Here is a 6,987-nt window from a genome sequence, read left to right as displayed (position 1 = left end):
CTACGCAAAACACTTTCAATACAGTAAACATAAGAGCACCACAGCAAACCACAGCACATACCCAAGGCGCACAGAGCTGCGCTCGGTAGTGAAGTGAAAGTACGTTATAAAAATAAAACTACTGAATAATAATAATAATAATAATAATAATAATAATAATAATAATAATAATAATAATAATAATAATAATAACATCAAAAAATACCTTAGGAATGAAAACCCAGGTTCGAAATTTCCCCAAGACACCTGATGAAGGCTGGAGGATATATCATCCGAAACGTTGTGTTAACAACAAGCAAGATGAGGACACATATCTGTGAAATGTAAATAATAATGTAAATAATGTATACAATTTCTCATCTCTTAAATATAGAACTGTACTAGAGAAAGTTGTTTACTTCATACATAGACATAATCTTGTTTCATTCAAACACATAGTGTTATCCATTATAGCTACTCAGATAAACGTAACATTACAGTAAGGTTATGCCTTTGTAGATATTAAATGGAATAGTTTTACCCTTATGAGCAAATTTTTCTTGATATTAAATCATTATTAAATTAATTATACTGTGTTGATTCACAGAAAAGAGTATTAAGATCGAATTTATAGTTCATAATTCTTATATTTTTAGCTACATTATTGTTAATCATTTTTGTTTTTAGTTTTTCAGTCTAGTTTGTCGTTCAATGCTCTCTAGTGTGTTGTTGATCTTTTTTTTTTTACAGATTTTATCAAGATAACCCGCCAACAATGGAATGTTCCTTATCTATGCACTACTGTATTATCTTCTTTGCAATAATACTGTAACAAGTTTCACTTGATTGGTAGTCAGTTTATTGAAGTTAAAAGGACGAAACGTAAAGTCGAACTCGGTGGGAATAGCAATCAGGTTGTCATCGAATTTTAAAAAAACACTACCTTGTCTTAAATACCGTTTGCTCTATACCGTGTGGAAAGTAATATAAATACAAATTCTAATAAGAAATTCTTAATACTTACGAAGTAATTCTATACTGATTGATTTCAGCTTAATTCACATTATTTACCAAAAGTGATGTTTTATCTTGTTTCTAAACCAAAGAAAGTTTCTTGAAGATATCTACCAACATAAACCGTTGCACCAAACTCTGGTATTATCTAATCAATAGAATTGTATATAGAATTCAATGATTCTAAGAAGAAATGTTATGTGAGTAAATATAAAATATAATTTTGAAAGAATGAGCTCAAATAAGTGAAACACTTTTTTATTAGAGCATATACATTGTTTTTAATTATGGAAATTTAACTGTTATTGATTGATGTTCTATTTTCAGAAAATGTCTGTATCTATGTGCATTGAATTTATTAATAACACAGACGTTTCATAATTTATAGGCTTCAACACAACATAAAAATCGATCAAATATATGTACGCCATTGATTGATAGTGACTTGAATCATTAAACAAGGGCATTTCGAGATAAGAAAATGACTGACTGGTTTTAAGATCTACTGTAAAAAAAATATATAGAAAACAGTATCGTTTAAGTTTTTCCCCATATCATCTTCAATAGGTGAAGACAAAAATATATTTATCAATTGCAAGTAATATATCAACAAACTATTTCAGACGTGCACCTGAAAAATATGTCACCCACAGATTTATTGCAAGTACACAAGTGTTTTCAGTACCCTCGTAACCTTTTGAAACCATTTACCATGTAACTTTTTGATTTATTTAATTATTAAAGCCGATGTTATTTGTTAGCTGAAACCTCGAAATGTTACTTTTACCCCGCTATACCGTTCCTTTGCTTCTTCTCGCCTACATAATCATTATATGCTCATACATTAGGTCAAAAAGAATCCTTGATTACATTTAGTAAGTCATATATGTGTTTGAGTAAATATATATATATATATATATATATATATATATATGGATCAATCGATATGCCGATTAAGAGAGAAAGAGAGAGGGAGAGAGTATTGGGAATTTGAGCAGAATATATAAAAAGGAGTGAAAATACCAAAGCGACAGATGATCTTCAAACTCTTTTCAGTAATATAGTAAAAATAGCAGAATACAATTGAGCGCGTTTATCCTAATAAATAAAGAATGGCTCAGTTTATGCAACTTCCTTATTGTTTATGATTCATATAAACCAATTGATTCTTTGTTTCCACGATTTTCATTTTTTTACATATTTAGGGAACTTCAAATGCAGATATACTATAAGATCAATAATTGTATTAATTGAATTTGTTTCATTGGTTTACAGTTTAACAGCATTAAAGACATTTTCTAAATTAACATTAGTTTTTTTTACCACTTTCAGTCATGCGCATCAACGAGGATAGGGTACTATGACAAAAGCAATGGACTCTAATAAGTTGGCGATCTATTACAATTATTGGACGGAAAAGTAGTTTGATGTCAATACAAATTCGATAGTTTAATTGCTATGAATCTATGCAGTTTTCGCAGTTTTAGGCCTAAGATTTAAAAAAAGCTAAATATTCCCGCCGTTTTTAATTAATGCCTTACTAAATCCTTTATGAGAACTGCTCGTGATTCAAGGCTGTTGACACCATTATATTTTCATCCCCAAAAAATAAAATGGTATATTTATCTTATTTTTGAAAAACAAGATAGATTATAATTTGTGCTACTCAATAAACCAGGTTTCGGAAATGAAACATTAATTTTAAAACATGCGACATGAAAAGGGAAACGGCTCTTTTCTTATAGAAAAGAACTCCAGAAATACTCCCAGATGTAATCTTCGATGATATAATTACATTTCTGGTGAATTGAGTACATAAACTAGGTTCGGTTCTTTGTTGTCTCTATATATCCTTTAGCAGCTAGTGGCAAAAATTTCAACAATGAAAACTGTATCTTCATTCTCTGGAATTCCCCTTTTTCTAGGCATCAAACGACAATTCACTCATCAGAACCATTGTATATTGCAAGTTTCTTGAAATATATATTATAACACTAAACAGATTAATGTAAATTTTAGTAAATGTGTAAGTTTCGAGTTATGTGTCCAAATATATCACGAACTGTGTTTAATAAAAGCTTAGCATTGTGCCTTAACGATAACAATGTTAGTATTTTTACAATTGTATACTGTCTTTTATTTTAGAAGGAAGAAACGTGCAATATTACAGCTTTTACCTATTTTACAGTTCATTAATTTGGGATGAGATGATAAATTTTCGAACCAAATGGAAAGACCGTGCTATCTCACTACACTAGGGACTTTTTGGTCATTGGGCTCTATTTGTATCCCACTCCTAGTTTAACTCCAATTCATTTAGGATGGCAAAGTTATATGAACGTCACACCTTCTCATTTTACCTCCATGCCAAATTACCTTAAATTTTTATGACTTATCATGAATGAAATAACACTTAAGCATCGAAAATCTATCTTTTCTGCTCAGATGCATATTCAGCAGTATCCAACAATGAAGGATGAACTACTTTAACAGCATACAAAGTGGATATACATGAAATTTTCACGGAGATGTTAGTGCTGTAAATTCACAGATCCCTGCTACTAATATACGTATATTGGTAGCATACCAATATACGTATAGGCCAAAATGTTACTTGAATATATTTACTTAAAATTTTCTATTGATCTCTTCGAAACCAACCGATAAGGAGCTGAAGTTTGCAAAATGTAAATCGTATATAATCTCCGGTGTATCAAAGCATCAAAACCATTATCTTCTATAGTCCTTCGACACGAAGATCTAGTTATTTTGGCAAGATTACCTGCACTTTGCGTTACTTATGCAACACACTTCAGAATTATTTGAATAAAGTTCCTCAGTCTAAACATTTTTCATTCGAACTGATTTCATATAAAGCCAACATCTCACTTACTTCTGGTGTGTATATGAACCTAAAGTTAAGGCATTTCAATTTTTGTCTCACATGACGGTAAAATATACTGATCTATGAGCTGCTGTCTTCTGTTAACTCAGTGGATAAGAAGTATATCACACCTAAGGAAATGGTTTTGTTAGTAACACAGATTTTGTGTTTTCTGGATATATATTCTTACTGATGCATTATAATTCTGAATAAACGGAAGGACCTCATGTAATAGGGAATTCTACCAATGCGCAAATGAGGACTACCTTACTATCAGAATGGAAATTCCGTCTTGGAGATGTTTCTGTGTGTACAATTATAACTTTTATGAGCATAGCACATAATATAGTTTAAATCGTCGTGGAATACATGCAGTTAATCCAGTTTGTTATGAAATCCATTTGAAAGAAATGTTTAACAATGAGTAATAAATGAATAAGCAGTATTAGAGAATACTAGCAAACTAATGAAATATGATTCTCCCTGGTAGCTGAAACTGCTAGAAGTAACTGGTAAATCACTCTAAAACGAATACCAGCACAAACACGAACATTTTGAAAAACGTTATTTGGAGTACACTAAGCTTGCGAAAGTGGATATTTATTCGTGAAACAGCAGTGAGGTTATAATTTGTTTGTAAACAAACTGTGAATTATTGTAAACAAATTCTGCCTTACAAATTTTTCACTCCAAATGTAACTGTTAAACTAAATTCCCAACGTTTTTTTCTACATTATGTCTCTATATATACGAACCATATTTTAAATGAACCATATTTCATGTATTTGCCATTTACAAAAATTAAAAAAAATTAATAAACGTTTATATCTTTTTCAATAGCTATTTTTATGCTATTGTTTCCATTTTACCGGTGATTGTATACAATCCACAACTATTCTGAAACATGACGGGACTCATTTACATTCTGTTACTATCAGAGTCACAGAACATTCGAAGATTTAAGGCGGCGAGCTAGCGGAAACGTTAGCACGCCGGGCGAAATGCTTAGCGGTATTTCGTCTGCCGTTACGTTCTGAGTTCAAATTCCGCCGAGGTCGACTTTGCTTTTCATCCTTTCGGGGTCGAAAAATTAAGTACCAGTTACGCACTGGGGTCGATGTAATCGTCTTAATCCATTCGTCTGTCCTTGTTTAGCCTTTTGTAGGCAATAAAGAAATAAGAACCTTCGAAGATTTTGTTTTGTTTCACTTTTTTGTTTTGTATTTTTCATTTAAAATTTCCTTGTGATTGAACCCGTTTTATTACAAAGTTGTCTTTCTTTTTTTAGTGATCTCGTATTGAGTGAAAACTGTATTTATCTTAAGTGGCCTAATAAAAAAAAATATCAAATCTTTTAAGGAGTTTGACAATTTCTTTTACACCACCTAAGACAAATCAAATTTAATAGCATATTCACTTATTTTTAACTACCCGTGTTTGTATTTTAGAGGTGGAAAATGGGGATATTAACATATGTCACTATAAAATCAACTTTAGGATCATGATATAAGTTAATTTATTGGGAATCGAAACTGCTTCAACGGTTCAAAATATTGTTGTATATATAATATATTATTGTATATAACATAGTAGGTTGCCTTCTAAATTACCTCGATCGTTTAACCTGATGTAAAATAGATTTCGAGCTGCTACATCGTCGCCATCCTCAATATTATCATCATAAAATACATTAAATATTATTACGTTATTACAGTGTATATTCCCCAAGAGGAATATAGATAAAAAGAGAAAAGTAACAATCAAATAAAAAAATCCTCAGCCATTTTCCTTTCGTGTGTTGAGGGCAGTATCTGATAGCACTGATGAAATTGTATTTTCGACAGAAAACAAGTTTAAACAGTCTATATTAACAAATACTATATCAAGTGACTGTTCCATTTTTCTAGGGAATACTATCAATTGCTTTGAAAAGTAATAAATTGTTTTTTATTGCAATATTTCATATCAGTCTAATACAAATGGATGCAGTTAATAGTCAGCCTATGCATCTCTATTATATGTATATAGAATGGATCTGTTAACTTTCTTCAAATGGTCTTTTATTCGGTTTGTAATATTCAGTTTATAGTCCGCAGCATAAAATTTGGCGTGAGATTATAGTTAGATGACTCGCCCCCTACTGGAAAAAATCCAAGACAAATTGTTTATGTTTCACTCCCCAAATGCAGTTATGATATTTTCGCAATATTTCACATAGAAATTTGTTCTTTTAGAAATCAAACAAATATACCAGTTTAAAAATCTCGAGGTCAGTTTATGTGTGGCTTTCACTAATGTTATGGCTATATATATTCCAGATTATATAGAATTATCTATGTATTATTACAGTATACACTCAAATGATTTCAGCCAAATTCGTTTCTAGCTTACTGGTTTTCATCTGGAGTATTCTTTTGGCAATATTCCAAACCGAATGAAAATATTGTATTTAGATTGCAATTATGGAGATGAAGAACTGAAGAGATAGTAAACAAAAACATATCTCCTAATAGTTGTTATGGCAACTATAAAAGATTAAAATATAAGATTTATGTAGAAAGTTTTACATATCAGACGAGCTGCTAAATGTGTTAAGTCTAGTAGAACTTTGTAATTATGATAATTGCAAAATGAGTATTGGCTACGAGTAAGTTATTCCACTAAAGAAACCAATAAGTAACAAAGAACAAAACAGAAATTCAAACAAAGGAGAAAAGGGCAAAAGAAATGAAAATAAGATTCTTCCTTTAATAAATTTGGCAAGATTTTTAACATACTTTAAGAGTTTGTGGAGCATTTATTGACAATCAAGTATCAAAATGATATACAAATTTAGATGAATTATAAGATGCTCTAGAAATTACAAAATTATAAAATATGTTTATGTACGTATGTTTGTATGTATGTATGTGTATGCATGCATGAATATATATCTATATACACACGTATACATATATAAGTATGTATAAGGGTATATTAATGTGAGTGTATGTGAGTATATCACCACCTTACACATGTTGTCTATACGACTAATAAAATAAAGTATCGTATATACGTTTTAAAACACACACACACATACACACACACACAGATATATATATATTTATATA

This window comes from Octopus bimaculoides, chromosome 3, assembly GCF_001194135.2.
Source record: "Octopus bimaculoides isolate UCB-OBI-ISO-001 chromosome 3, ASM119413v2, whole genome shotgun sequence".
Taxonomy (NCBI): Eukaryota; Metazoa; Mollusca; class Cephalopoda; order Octopoda; family Octopodidae; genus Octopus; species Octopus bimaculoides.
This window is presented reverse-complemented; position numbering follows the sequence as displayed.